At 35.4% G+C, this 16,214-nt stretch overlaps 1 protein-coding gene across 1 annotated transcript in view; it reads right to left on the bottom strand.

The window, feature by feature from the left end:
• The window catches only part of LOC136837356 (uncharacterized), a 208,831-nt gene extending 192,932 nt beyond the window's left edge, over nucleotides 1-15,899 (bottom strand). The window contains exon 1 of the mRNA XM_067102099.1: nucleotides 15,817-15,899. The gene's annotated coding sequence lies outside the window, so the exon portion shown is untranslated. The remainder of the gene's footprint in view (nucleotides 1-15,816) is intronic.
• Between the last annotated feature and the right edge of the window lie 315 nt (nucleotides 15,900-16,214).

The following is a 16,214-nucleotide window of genomic DNA, read 5'->3' as shown; positions in this document are numbered from 1 at the left end:
GACCCACAAGCATCAGAATTTCTTCATTTGGATCTTAGGCTTTCTGGTGACAAGTGTATCCAAAGAGTGTCAGAAAATCGAGAAGTTAAGAGGGCATTTGGTCATTACAATGGACACATTTCCCAACATTAAAATTTCAAGAACTGGTTTTTAACTGTTGTAGAACCAAATTTGAGTGGCAGGCGGAGCTAATGCAGATATCATATGGTAGAATATTTTTAAGACTCATCTAGGGCGATCTTAAGCCTTTTAATCTAAGACCTTGGTCTATGGCTTTCAATTTAATCATGTTTGGCCGTTTGAGTCTAAAGTTATATAGCTTATTCATTGGTTTTGTTGTTCATTATATATATATATATATATATATATATATATATATATATATATATATATATATATATACATATACATACAGTATATTATATATATATACATACAGACAGATAGATAGCTATAACTTTGAAGTTAAGACATACTTTGTAAAATCATCAAGCACTATCAGTTTTTGAATGATGGTTTATTGGTTCATGAAAAACAGGTCGATCTTCATTTTTAGCTTCTCGATGCAACCAAAACATAGTTCTGTCGCTCACTCCTGTTGCAGCAACTGTCATACCACCTGTCAATCTTGATATATCGAAGGTCCGCCTTTATCATCCTGCTGAAAACATTTGAAAACATTGCAGGCGACTTCCGTTGTCTTGTAGGGCTGGGTTAAGGTCGCTGAATGAGTTTACTGTAGAAGACGTCTTCACCATACAGTACAATTGGCAACACTCTTCAAAAACTATGCCACATTTACGATAAGTACAAATATTTCTTATATCTTGTGGTGATGGAAACTGAACGGACATCTTTTTAGTTGAAAAATAAAAAAAAGAATTTGGGGCAAACCTACATAAAAATTCTTTAAAAATCTCTGTTCAGTACAATTTAAATACTATGAATTTCGCATATTAACACTACTGTATGAATCTACCTTCGCTCCGTCCTGCCAATCGATTTTGGCTTTACTATTGTAAGGCTTTCCTGCTGATCAAGACCTTGGTGTGAGAGGTGTTGCAGGAGGTAAACTTCGCCGTTGCACTATGAATCAATTGTTAGGAAAGTGAGATGGAAGAGAGAGAATATGAACGGAGGTACAGTAACAATAATGAAATGGTTTACAGCTAAGGACCGAAGGGACGCTGCAAAGAACTTTTAAGTAATGCCTAAAGTGCACCGCCTGAAGTGCACTGACGGCACACTTCCCTACAAGGGAAGCGGGAATGAAAGGTAAGTAAACAGAAGCGGGAATGAAGACACGGTATACAGCTAAAAAGTGGGTTCAGCTGGCGGCCGAAGAGATGTTGCAAACATCCTTCAATAATGCCTAAAGTGCACCTTGTGAGGTGCATTGACCGTGTCCCCTTTTTTCTAGCACTCCAAAATACAATCATCAAGAATGTACATTAGCCTAATTTGTTGCTGTCAAACATTTGGCAAATTAAGAATACTGTACTGAATACTTTCCAGTGTTCGCTTCCCTTTTCAGGATGTCTTTCACATTTATGTATTTTACTGATTTTACGATTAATACTGTAAAGCTTTACCTACTGTCAAGTTTCGTGGAATTTTATTGGATGTGAATCCGATAAGATCTTTACTTCCATTGAAAAGAAACCTTGATGATTTATACCTGTGCTTTCGAGTAAACAGCAACTAAAAATCTTTTCGTCATGACAAAAATATATTTCTCACGATTTCTCAAGAACTTGACACTGGAACGTAGCCATTCCATGCTCACGAAAATCATCTTTAAAGCGTGTAAAGCCTAATAATTGGGATATAAACCCTACATGCTAATCAACGCTTAAAGAAGATATTCGAACTCCGTTTGTAAGACATTTTACTGGATGTCTCCAACCCTCGTATGTCACAGTTACCTTAATAATGACAATATTTTACGATATGAACATGTTATACACAATGAAGAATAAAGATATCTTATATTTGAGACCTTCAGCACAAAGAATCCAGTCTTTCATTAACATCGAGATAAATGTACAGTATTTCCTCAGCCCCAAAGCTATTCAACATACGCAGTCTTTGCCACAACTCATTCCCCCTAATGTTCAGTGACCTGCCTAAGTAATAATGTTGATATTTCGCGTCCACATCACTTAAGCATCGGTAGAGACGATGATGATTAAGTATGCGTAGTATACCTAGTCATATTTTCAAAAGACTTTCAGGATAACAAAGATTCATTGGGGGCCTTCAGAACCACATGACAAGGAATAGTGACTCAGATTAATTCCCTTTCACTCAATTCGAAATGCAAAATTTACATAAAAAATATGGAGTAAGGTTGGCACCCGTTCATTAGACTCTGGTGAACGCAAAGAATTTTAATGAGTGCGTTGTCAAATGTAAATGATCACCAGCGTTTACTGTGAAGAACTCACGGGCTGAAGTCATCTCCTAGTATAGATAGATTTTGGTTAGTCAGATCTTTCCTCCTGTCATACAAAGCTGGACGTTCCCTTCCTTTCGGCTGAACAAGTAAGTTTAATGAAAATCCCCTATAGAACACTATCCCATCCTATTTTATATCCTGAAGGAGAATGTTTTCCTCATAGTCCTATTCTTAATATATCTCATTTATCCGTTGTGGGAGCACACTGTATGTATATATATATATATATATATATATATATATATATATATATATATATATATATATATATATATATATATATATATATATATATACATATATATGTATATACATATGGGTATATAGTGTATATAGACATACACACAATATACATACATATATATATATATATATGTGTATATATGTGAGTGCATATACGTATATAAATATGCATGTATTTATTACATTATCTACTCGACACTTTCACCAGATACTTAATATTGGCTACACAGTGACCTCTCAACTTCTCTATTGACACTTTTTCATACACGCTTTTCGCTACAAGCCTGCAATGCAATGAAAAATAAACTAAGAAATCACAGCAGTGGGCGTTAGGTTATCATTTTGTCCATCGTGGTACAATACTGTATATCTGTCGAATTCACACAGGCTAGTTTTACTATCTACTAGAGCTGGAAAAGATCCATCTCATCACTGTAACGTGGTGTTTATGTAGTTACTGTTTAGTAGGTTGATATTTTTACATATATATATATATATATATATATATATATATATATATATGTGTGTGTGTGTGTGTGTGTGTGTGTATATATTTGTGTGTATTTGTATGTATGTATGTATGTATGTATATATATATATATATATATATATATATATATATATATATATATATATATATATATATATATATATATATATATATATATATATATATATATATACAGAATCTGTTAGTCATTTTTACCAGATATGTGTGTATTATTAATAGCCAAAATAACCCCTTAGCATCTCGTTCACACATTCTGGATACACACCACTTCAAGCCTTGAATCCATAAGCGAAATAAATGAAGATGTCTTCTTCATATACAATGTCAAGGGTGAGAATATCATTAAGTTCACTACACTACTAAAATGGATATATAAATCTATTGCGTTCATCCATACATGTATGTTTGCGTTCAGATAAGTTTTAGTGCAGATGAAACAGACTCATCCCACCATCATAACATAGCGTTATAGAAGTTATTATTGATTAGGCTGAAATGTATATATACAGTTTACTGGTCACTTTCACCAGGTAGATAGCTATTATTAATATTACCATTAATGGCTATATAACAGGCCTACATATATATATATATATATATGGCTAGTGTGACTACAAGATTGCATGGATGTATGTGTATACATACACACATATATTAATATAATGTACAAATATTTATTTATCTATATGTATGTAAGTATGTAGCCTATGTATTCTAAGTAATGGCATAACCATTTTTTATTCTTAAAAGCACACCTATCACATTTTCTCTGAATATGAAAGAACAATTAGGCTATTCCTATCAAGCATGTCATTAGACTCTTTTCGTCATCCTACATGTCTAGACATTTAAACTGTGAACCCAATCATGTAATAGAATCCCATCAAATCTCGATACTTTTCCATTTTTTAACGACGGCACCTGTACTACATCTTAACATTCTCCAAGAGGAGAATGTTTTAGAGGCTTTCATAAACAATAATACAATGTCTCTCATATAATAATACAATAATATCCATCACGTATATCTCTCTTATGAGAGATACTACAGTATGTGATGGGGTACATGGTTGATGGGGTAGCCTACATGGTTTAAATGTCTGGCATGTAGGATGAACGGAAGAGTCTAATGGAATGCTTGATAGGAATAACTGTTCTTTGCTATCCAGGGAAATACATACATTGTATGCTTATGATAGAGTTTTGATAGATGAAAAAAGGAGGACTGAGAAGTGAAGGGCAGCGTGGTTTTCAACAAGGAAGAGGATGTGTGAATGGTGCTTGCTTGCTTGCTTGCTATGAAACAGTTATCCAAGAGGTTTAAGAGTAAAGAGAGAAAAAGCCTTTATCAGGAGAACGGAACCTGCAAAAATTTAACCCCGTAGGAGGTTAGCGCTGTCACGTAGGCATTACTAAGGTTCTTTGCAGCGTCCCTTCGGCCCCTAGCTGCAACCCCTTTCATTCCTTTTACTTGTGCCTCTGTTAATATTCGCTTTCTTTCGTCTTACTTTCCACCCTCCCTCAACAATTGTTTCATATCGCAACTGCCACGTTTTTCTCCTGTTACACCTTTAAAAACGTTCTACTTTCAATTCTCCTTTCAGCGTTGAATAACCTCATAGGTCCCAGCGCTTGCCCTTTGGCCAAAATTCTATATTCTGTTCCTACAAAAGTTTAATGTCAGAGGTAATAAATAAGTAATATTGTGGGTCGTGAGAATATAAGGTATGGAAAGTAATTTGTTCGAGAAAAAGTTAAAAGTTAAGTATACCTTACTTTAACCAGACCACTGAGCTGATTAACAGCTCTTCTAGGGCTGGCCCGAAGGATTAGACTTATTTTACGTGGCTAAGAACCAATTGGTTACCTAGCAACGGGATCTACAGCTTATTGTGGAATCCGAACCACATTATATCGAGAAATGAATTTCTATCACAGGAAATAAATTCCTCTAATTCTTCATTGGCTGGCCGAAGACTCGAACTCGGGCCTAGCAGAGTGCTCGAACTCGGGCCTAGCAAAGTGCTAGCCGACAACTCTACCGACTCACCCAACGAGGAACTAATTTGTTTGAGAATTCTCAGTTTTCATAATGAAACAGAAGTGTGAGTTACAACATGTTAATGATATGGATTGGTTTTGGGGTGAAAGTGGTTTCCGGTTAAGTATGTGATATCGTTCCATTGCTTCCTGGTCGTTTTATATCTATGGTGATGAGAGAAGCCAGGGAAAGGACAGGAGATGTAGGCGCAACTTTGTAGAATGTGCAATGTCATCAATGGAGTGTGGGGCAGGTAGAACTTGCAATGATAGATTGATAGCTGGAGATAATAAACAAAAACTATAGCGATTACTGAAATTTTTCGTGAACGGAAAATTGAATATGAATGCTACTAACAGTACAATCAAGTGGGTAAGATACATAAACGTGGAGGAATGGATGCTAATATAGAAGCGGCAGACTAGTTTACTATCCATTTCAGGGACCGCGAGTCATCGTTTTTCTCAAATATCTTTCAAACTAATTAGTTGATCGAAATAGTACTTTGACACAGAGCACAAGACACCTCCCGCTAATGTTTGGTAATACAGTGCATTGTCAAATAGTGTTAGTTAAGGTATTTACTCTTGACTTTTAAAGGCAAAGTCGCATGAGTCAGCAGGCCTAAACCACGCAATCCAACGTCCACTCTCCCCCATAGACAAGAAAGGGGCGGGGGGTGGAAATGGGGAGGCCAGGAAAGTGGGTTGAGGAAGGGATGAGGAGGGCAAGGGGGAGGGAGTGATGGGATGGGGATAAAGGACGTTCGAATGCATAATTTAGCGATGCTTGGCAGCACCATGTAAGTCAAGAGTAAACGCCTTAAATAAAACCATTTGACAATGCACTATATTACCAAAAATTAGCGGGAGGTGTCTTGTACACTGTGTCAAAGTACCATTTTGATATCAAATAATTAGTTTGAAAGATATTTGAGAAAAAAAAATGACTCGCGGTCCCTGAAATGGATAATAGGTATTTGGGAATATAAGTAACATTCAGTGGTATAAAAAAATTAGGAGGAGGGGATGATATATGAGCAGGATGGAAGCAGCTTTGCAGAAAGTCTAGGTTGTGAAGCACTAACATTATATGCCACTGAGGGAAAAAAAGTGAAAGCTATTGAGATGAATTGTTTCGTTAGGAAAAAGGAGGGCTCAAAGAAACGAGAACGAAGATATAATGAAAAAGTAAAAATAAAAGTTACCATAGATGAAAAGTGTTTGGAGTTTATATGATCGTGAAGAAAGAACGGAGAACAATAAACAGAAAAGAAAAAAAAATATGCAAATCAGAAGCTTCGGGAGGGAGATCGAGAGTGTGATGGACAGATGTGGCCAAGGGGTGATGTACATAGGAGAAAAAAAATGTAAGTGAATTAATTGGCTTTTATAACGAAATTTTTCTCCATTTCGGGTTCACTCCTGAATCGGTGGTTAATGGATGAACGTAATATTTTCTAGCTTTTCTTTAAATCATAGACTACCAAGGCACTCTACTGAGCTAAGCACTCCCGCTAATTTTATATATACATACACACATTATATATATATATATATATTTATTAATTTATATATATATAATTTATTAATTTATATATATATAAAATCACTCTTATAGATAGAAAAGGAAAACTGCTACATAAACAACATATGTGAAGTATAATTCCACATAAATTTTTTTCAGAAAATGAAGGGCCTAAGTCTACATGTCATCGTCACCGCTGTTGGTGTCTGCATCTTGAATCTGGGCCTGAGAACTACACAAGATACAACTTTCTTGCAGGTATTATTCCAATAAAAACTGGACCTTCAGTATTTCACTTATTTGTTAGCGGTAACTTCCTTTTCACACTGGAAACAAACTAATCCATTTCAAGGGCTACATATCACTATTATAGAACATTTACCTATAGACATGTGTATTGTATTATCTTGATGGATGAAAGACATAAGAAATAACAGGTTATAATAATCCTGTAATCTGTCCGGGAAAAATGATCTTACGACTTCCGAAATAATTAGTGTTGTTGTTAATCATTCAAATTCCGTGAAAAACTATGTCAATCCTATCTATTCATTCGGGGAATAAACAATATCAGTAATACAAATGCTGACTTAAACAAAAAGCATTTTAGTAATCAAAGTCCCAACTCAAGCGCATTAGTGACCGTAAAATGTCCAGCGAGGGAAGGCACTGAAACACTTCGGTAATTTGAATCCATCTATAAAACCCGCGTAATCCTTTTTCCTCTCTAAATATAACAACACCCGTCTTATGTGTCAGATTTAAACGTTGGAACACATCAATAGCCTGAACAGCCCCAATCCCCTCAATTAGCAGTTATGACTTGGACCATGAATATAGAATTTAGAATTTAGGAAAAAGGCCAAGCGCTGGGACCTGTGAGGTCATTCAGCGCTGAAATGAAATTGACAGTAAATAAGTTTGAAAAGTGTAACAGGAGGAAAACCTCGCAGTTGCACTAAGAAACAATTGTTAGGAGAGGGTGGAAAATAAGACGGAGGAAAGACAACATGAACGTAGGTGCAGTAAAAAGAATGAAAGAGGTTGTAGCTAGGGGCCGAAGGGACGCTGCAAAGAACCTTAAGTAACAGACTTGGACAGCCGACGGATGATCTACTGTTTGTCAATTTTTCATAATTTGCATTTCAACAGAGAGCTTTCACATTCACAATCGATCCCTGATCCTCGTTCCCTGCCGCGAGCAACCAGAATCGTTGAACAGCAACACCAATATTCAGTTAATGTGCCTCACTGTCGAACTGATCAGCTCCAGAGGTCTTTCATTCCTCACACCGTTGGACTGTGGAAGTTTCCTTGAAGATGTTATGTAACTGGACTACAAAAGTTCTAGCAAAGATACAACACATTACCCTAATGCAATTCTCCTTGTATTTTAATAATTTACTTACATTTTCATCTATTTACTTATTTAATGTATTTTTGTTCTAATAACTGATATCTTCTTTAAGCCCTTCGTTGGTTAAGTCGGTTGAGCTTCAGACTGTCACTTGATGGGCCGGAGTTCAATTCCCCCAGCCGGCTGACGAAGAGTTAGAGGAATTTATTTCTGGTGATAGAAATTCATTTCTCGCTATAATGTGGTTCGGATTCCACAATAAGCTGTAGGTCCCGTTGCTAGGTAACCAATTGGTTCTTAGCCACGTAAAATAAGTCTAATCCTTCGGGGCAGCCCTAGGAGAGCTGTTAATCAGCTCAGCGGTCTGGTAAAACTAAGGTATACTTACTTTCTTATTTCCTGTTACCTTCTGTTACTTCTTCAAATGAACACCATATTCGTTGGAAGCTAGAATTTCAAGTTAAATGCCCTTTGGGTTTGTTCCACATGAATAGGGTTTATGCTCTGAATAATAATAATAATAATAATAATAATAATAATAATAATAATAATAATTACCTGAATCACATTTCATGTAAACCTCTAGGGTAATCAATAGCCCTATGTCCTGTACGTTGGCGTAGGCCTACACCCAAGGTCTATAGACCTTGCCTACACCAGTAATTTTCCACTTGCGTATTCAAACTCTGTCAAAATGGTTCTATAGCTTACCATTAATAACTCGTAATTATGAGTCATAGGTTATCGAATTTGGGCTAGTTGAAGCTGTTTAGTTGCCAAGTATCAGCATTATTTAAGGACCGCATGTCCCGGCAACGCTCATCTTGATACGATCGCAGTCCATCCTTTTCGACACCAATGCATTTATTCACTGATATGTTCAGCTTTCATTCCAGTCGCTGCAGAGAATATGCAATGAGATTGCACACATTAATTGGAGCCGAGAACAGAATTCGAACAACACTTATCCACCTCTTCACGTGTAATGGACATACCACAACTTTCTTTAATGAAATAAAGGCCATTTCCTAATACTAGGAATGACAAGTAAAAATTGAGCCGAAGTTTCTTCGGCAAAATCGAGTTTTCTGTACAGCGTATAATGCTGTAAGAAACTCTCAGCCACGGCCCATGAAACTCTCATCCGCGGCCTATGAAACTTTCAGTCACGACCCATGGCTAACTTTAACCTTTAAATAAAATAAAAACTACTGAGGCTAAAGGGCTGCAATTTTGTATGTCTGATGACTGGAGGATGGGTGATCAACATACCAATTTGTAGCCCTCTAACCTCAGTAGTTTTTAAGATCTGAGGGCGGACGGACAGACTAAAAGTAATCTCAATAATTTTCTCTAACAGAAAACTAAAACGAGATTTGCTACTTTAAGGCAGACGGGTTTACTTGTAGTCAGTTAGTTTTTGCACTTAGATACGAGTTAATGTCAAACCAAGAAAACAAAAGCTAGGTAATTTAATTCTGAAAATTCCGCCCCTCTGAAAACACAATACACTGTGCTGTTTTTTCCGGTCTTGGATCTTCAGTTGAAGTCACAAGATACACATCACTGAAAATCTATCCCTTTAATTTTCATTAGTGCCGTGACCAGATAGACAGAAGACTGATTTCAGGCCAAGGGCCACGCACTGGGAAACTGACAGTAAATGGAAATTATCAGTAAAAAGTTTTGAAAGGTGTAACAGGAGGAAAACCTCGCATTTACACTATGAATCAATTGTTAGGAGAGGATGGAAAGTAAAATGAAAGAAAGAGAAGATGGACGGGGGGACAGTAACAGAAATGAAAGGGTAGCAGCTAGGGGGCGACTGAATGATAACATTTTCTTGCATCAATATTTAAATTGTTTGCCATTATGGGTTATCTGAAAAATTTAGATAAATTCAGTTATAAAATCTAATATAACACGCACGCCACAGTTATAATAAACACCATCGTTGGTGTATAATCCTAACACAAAATCCTGTTCCATCTACAGCCACATACTTTTGTTCACCCTTATATATAAATATATATATATATATATATATATATATATATATATATATATATATATATATATATATATATATAATCCACAGTAATATACTTAATTAGCAAAACGATATGTGTATATACAAAGCTTATATATAGTTTTCGTCCATCCTACTGCGGACTTGATCCATAGTAGGATGGACGAAAGCTACGAGATTTTTACATAACTTTACAAACGCATTTCTTTTTGCTAATCAAGTATATTACTATGGATCCTCTTTTCATAACTGAGAAGCACGATACGGTGTTTATGTGTATGTGTGTGTATAAATATAAATAAATATATATATATATATATATATATATATATATATATATATATATATATATATATATATATATTCACACATACATACATATGCGAATACCACAATAACAGGCAGAATTTCATTATTAAGAGCCTTATCTTTTGTTCATGAACCTCTGCGTGTTTCTTGTGGCATTTGTTTATACTATAAGTCCCGTGCATTTTATGTGATTTTCTGAGTACGCACACGTACAGGCACACAAACACACGTACACACACACACACACACACTCATATACTATATATATATATATATATATATATATATATATATATATATATATATATATATATATATATATATATATATATATATATATATATATATAAACAAACGGCAGCGTAAAAGGGCAATGGTCTGCTTGACAGCTCGAAAGAGGGCCGACAGAAAGACCTCCAAAAAATATAGTACAGATCACGATCCAGAAGGTAATGATGATGATGGTGAGAAATTTTCACAAGTTGAACAAAGTGTGTTTGAATTGTCGCTGCTTGATTCTAAAACGAATTGAAATAACAATTTGTAGCTTAAAAAAGTCGTTAATCCAAAGACTACTGGTAAAACTTCGAATTGCATACAACGATAACGGAAACGGAGGACTCATCCTTCCTCTGATTCAGAGATTGGTGTAGGTTTCAATGACCATGGCCCGTCATCAATGCATAGGCAATTCCACCAAATGGAGAAAATGAAAACAAAGCTCTGAAATCTAAAATTTGAACAAGGTCCTTGAAGTCTGAACAAGGTCCTTGAAGGATATTAGTAAAAGTCACCAAGATCATTAAATAGATTCACCTTCAGATCAAGCATTTCATAATTTTTCGTGCCTCACAGAATTCTATAATTTCGCAAAAAAATACGCAAGGTTGTCATAAACTTAAAAAAACAGCAAAATATACCCGTGTTAGTCCTAATATTAACTACGCAGTTTTTAGTTTTAATGGAAAATTATTTTTTCCTTTGAAAATCAGTAATAAATAGCTGAGAAATGACTGAACAGTTCTAACTGTTTAGTCATTTTTCAGCTGCAGAGTATGCAAAAAATTATCTTAAGAGACTATCACTGACCATGGCCAAAGCCAGTGAAATACTTACACTGCAAGAAAAACTTGATTGTTTACAAAACAGGAAATGGGCGCTGATTGCTGCTGTTCTTAGTTTCCGCACGCTTAAAGAAGTTTCTTTAAAAATATGTGCGATCTCAGGGTAAGAAATAAAGAAAAGATAGTATTAAATAACTTTATAATTTCTATTTGCTAAAGTAAAATCACACACTTGGTTATACGAAGAATATCAAATTTGCTAAACAATGTGTGGGCTACTATTTTTGTTTTATTCGCATTATGTATCTGCAGGTTAATTTGCTCAGTACTTCTTCTCTAATAAACGCTGTCTGTCAGTGCCTTTGTCATGCCAAGCCGTACAGCAGTCCCGAGATATTGACGAACGCGCGAGAACACTGTTACTAACGAAAATAGGAGTTCACGGTTGGGAAAATCTAATGTTTTACGTTTCACAATTTTTACAGTTTCAAGTCAAGAAATAAGCAAATTATAAATTTACAACAAATTAAACAGTTCTCCTTAAAAATGATATTATATTTTTCAAGAGAACTGTTTAAGCATAAGATAAACTGAGAATATTAAGTTGACATAAGTTTGCCCACACAAAATTTTTCTCATATAGCCTATCTCCAGATCCTTTTTTTTCTTCCAACTTCAACTCAAACAATGAATGCTGTGTGACTGATCACAGCAATAAAACACCAATAACAGCCTCATGAACGAGAATAAAAATAAGCAATGATGGAAAAATGTTAGATAAGACAAAGGGTTAGTCAAGGTTAATAATAATTAAATACTTACAAAATTAATAAAATGAACCAAGAAGAAGTTTATTAACAAGAAGATACTTGTGTGAAAACCAAAAATAAAACTTAATAGCAATAATAAAGCTTAATTTTATTTAGGCAATAATCATACACAAATGTAAATACTAACGACTCATGAACAAGAATAAGCAATAACGACAGTGTATATAACAACAAAAATAAGCCCAGCCTATCACATATAGGAAAACATCTACAGATGCACACCACCGCCCGCCCCTCCCCCCACAAAAAAAACAACACGTTACTTTCGATGTGGATGCTTGGCAAAATAATGATTCATTTTTGGACTTGGTGACTATTCTTGGTTAGAGTGTTATCATAACATTTAGTTCTACTCCAATGGCATTGCCTATCCTGCTTTTGAGAGAGAGAGAGAGAGAGAGAGAGAGAGAGAGAGAGAGAGAGAGAGAGAGAGAGAGAGAGAGAGAGAGAGATTGCTTAAGTCGCACAATGGACGAGAATGAGGAAGCGTTTGTACGTGTCAGTAACATCAGTGTGAGTTGATGTCTTGAAAATTCATATTTATCAACACAGCGCAGCTGGTCATTTACCGAGTTTCTTATTCCTGTTTCCGTCTTACTTAACATTCTGCCTTTGAGCATAACGACTACTTCGACAGTTCTCCTGTTCGAAAAAAACAGGTGTGCGCATGTCTGCTAACAATAAATGTGTACAATTTACCTCGGTCTGCACAGCACACAAGCATAACCAAGCAAAAGCATTCTTCTTTAAATGGGGTGGGTGAAAATAAATCACCACCAAAAAACAGAGGGTGAGAGAGAGATTTATCATAAAGACGTTATTGCAGAAACGTAAGACCACCAGGTAAAAAGAAAGTTTCATCAGTTTTAAGTGAGTTTGAAAAAGTCTTAAACAGTTTTAGTCAAGATATTTAAAAAAATTAAGAAATGCTAAACGGTTATGGCTTAATTGAAGTTTTATTCGATTAACTTACTATTGAGAAGTCATTTCAATTCCTTTGCACTAGACATAACATCTTCATTGGACGTCAAAACTACGGCCTTACGTTGCCCAGCGCCCCACCCCCCGGCTCCCCCCAAAAACAGAAAAATTTTTCCCTCAGTTACCAAATATTGCAGAAACTCATACCTAAATATTTCAGAAAAACATACAAGCACAAGACTGATGATATATATATATATATATATATATATATATATATATATATATATATATATATATATATATATATATATAAATTAAGGTATCCTACGTTAGGTTAGGATATATCCCTGCAATTCAATCTGTAATTTATGATTTCTAGATCATGTTATGCTAGATTGTCCTGGTCACTTAGAGCCAGGTATCCTGGGTTACTTTAGGCTATGAAAGGTTAGGTTAGTATGTATCCATCTTACTGCCCTTGCCAAATTTTGCTTTGTATACTTTGATCCATTGTTACTAATTACACACATGAGCCATGTAACCAGCTGTTCCACTGCTTATTATGTCTGTTTTACAAAAGCTTGGTTTGATGACCTGGCACTGCAAACTGCTGAGCTTAAGTTTTATGCAAATTTTACCTTTCCTGTAGGCAGAAGTCACTACTTTTGGTATGGCCCTATAATAATAATAAAAAAAAAACTTGGCTTCCCACCTGCGTCTGCTCCTTAATTGTTAGATGGAAGGGGAAGGAGAAACAAAAACAAAGTGTTTTGCACAAACAATAATGCTGAAAAATTAAAAAAGCAAAAATAGGTGGTGCAAGTCTTTAAGATATTACATATATTTACCAAATCTTTTAAGGTGGTTGTTCCCACAAGGCCTGGGCACTGTACTCATGGATTCATGGAAAGGGATAGGATAAGATGTATTAGGAGGTTCAAGGGCTGAGGTCAGAAAAGGCTGCATTTGTCAGATGGGTTAGATTTTGGGCTTCCTCCACATAACTAGGCTGTTGTTTTTCTACATTCTTTGCTATAATTCAGTTTATTTTATCCTTGAGTGCAACAAGTAACCCTCAGTTTCAAAGCTTAATGGTCCCTTTTCCAAAACCATTACTTCCCAGGTTTTCCCAAGATTACAGGAAAGACAGGAACAGAGATCAAAATCATTGAAATGATGATACATTAAATGCAATCTTTTGTAAAATTTCCATTCCCAATGTAGCCTATAGAGTATGCGATATTGGTATAATGCAAAACCAACTTTACTTTGTTTACAATTACCATATATATTTGTTATATGGAATTTTTTAGTATTTAGTCTAATATGCTGCCATCTGTCTAACTATATCAAAATTGCAACATTTTGCAACTAAGATATTTCCACTGCTTCACTATGAGCCAACTTGGCATATAAATCATGTTATTCTATATGATAGTGAACAGAATCATATGGGACTGATAATTTCTGCCAGAAATAGGATATTTTGTATTAAAGTCCTCTTTCCTACCCACCCACCCACGCCCCCAAAAAAAGAGGGAAATGGAATCAGGGTAAAATTCAAAGTGTAGCAAACTAACACAACCTAACCTACCTATAACCGACAATTGGAGACTTCGCCTCTGCTGGACCCATATTAACCTAAACATCCATTATTGGCTAGTGGTAAATATTTCAATTAAGAAACAAGATAGATGGGCGGGATGGCATTAAACTGAGTAACACCACAACCTAAGTCATACAAAGGTAAAATTAGTAAAAATACTAAAAATGTGAAAAAATACTGAAATAATGGTAGCCATTATGTTCGTGTAAAATAATTACCTGAAATAATACCTGAAAAACTGTTATCCTATGATGGTTGTCAGTTGTAGCCTAATTTAAAAAATTTACCTCCTAACTGAAACAATATGAACATCTGCGCTCTGACCTAAAACCATAAAAAATGTAACCAGGAAATACTTTCAGATTTCACGTGGCAGACCCACCTTGGTTACGATCATAAAAATTAACATGAACTAGGCCTATATGTAATTTTTCGTTAGACTTCAGCCACCCGTTTAGAATGATGCGTTTTTATGTTATTTTACTTCCTTTTAGAGGAATTTAAAGTAATTTTTGCATGAAAAGCCATTGATTTTGGTTTTCATGCAGACATGACTAGGAAATGATAGGGCACTACCTCCATAAATAACCTAAAAATAACCAGTAAACCCCTAAAAATACCAACCTAAAGTAACCTGGACTATTTACTGGTTACATTTTTGCCGTATTAGCTATGGGGGGAGGTGGGGGGGGCCAGCATTGTCATACCTTCTAAGTCGTAATTTGATTAACTATTTTTATCTGTTGTTAAGCATTTGACGAAGATTATGCAAGTAAAATTGAGAAGAAATTTTTTGTTTTGATGTGTTTTACCCAAGAAAAATATGAATTATAAATTGGGAGCTGGCTGGAGTCTTACGAAAAATAACCGGCCTATATCTCGCAAAATAAATTCTGAACAACGAGAGTTGAACTTACCCCAAAGAATGAAACTTCAAATCGCATCGGCCAACAGAAATTTAACGCTGCTTCGGTTTAACACGGATCTCCCAAACATTAATATCACATTTCATGCCTCAATTGCACATTAGTCCAACTGCATGACCTGTGCGATTGCAAGACTTGATTTTCAGGCTTACAGATTAACCTTAGGCCTAGGCTAGTCGCAGGGGATCGAAGGCAACGAGAAGCGAAGGCAAGCACAAATGGACCTTGTGTACCTTTGGCAATTATTTCACGTTTTAAATTGTTTAAATAATTACTCTACTGTATGACCTAGACGGTATCTAAACTCATATTTGAATTTTGGACTTAAAAACACTGGCTAGTTCATAAAACATTGAGCTAGTTCACTGGCTGGCCTTTAGCACAAGACA

The sequence above is a fragment of the Macrobrachium rosenbergii genome, chromosome 59, assembly GCF_040412425.1.
Source record: "Macrobrachium rosenbergii isolate ZJJX-2024 chromosome 59, ASM4041242v1, whole genome shotgun sequence".
NCBI lineage: Eukaryota > Metazoa > Arthropoda > Malacostraca > Decapoda > Palaemonidae > Macrobrachium > Macrobrachium rosenbergii.
The sequence above is the reverse complement of the archived record's forward strand: the minus strand, read 5'-3'. Positions and strand labels throughout refer to the sequence as shown.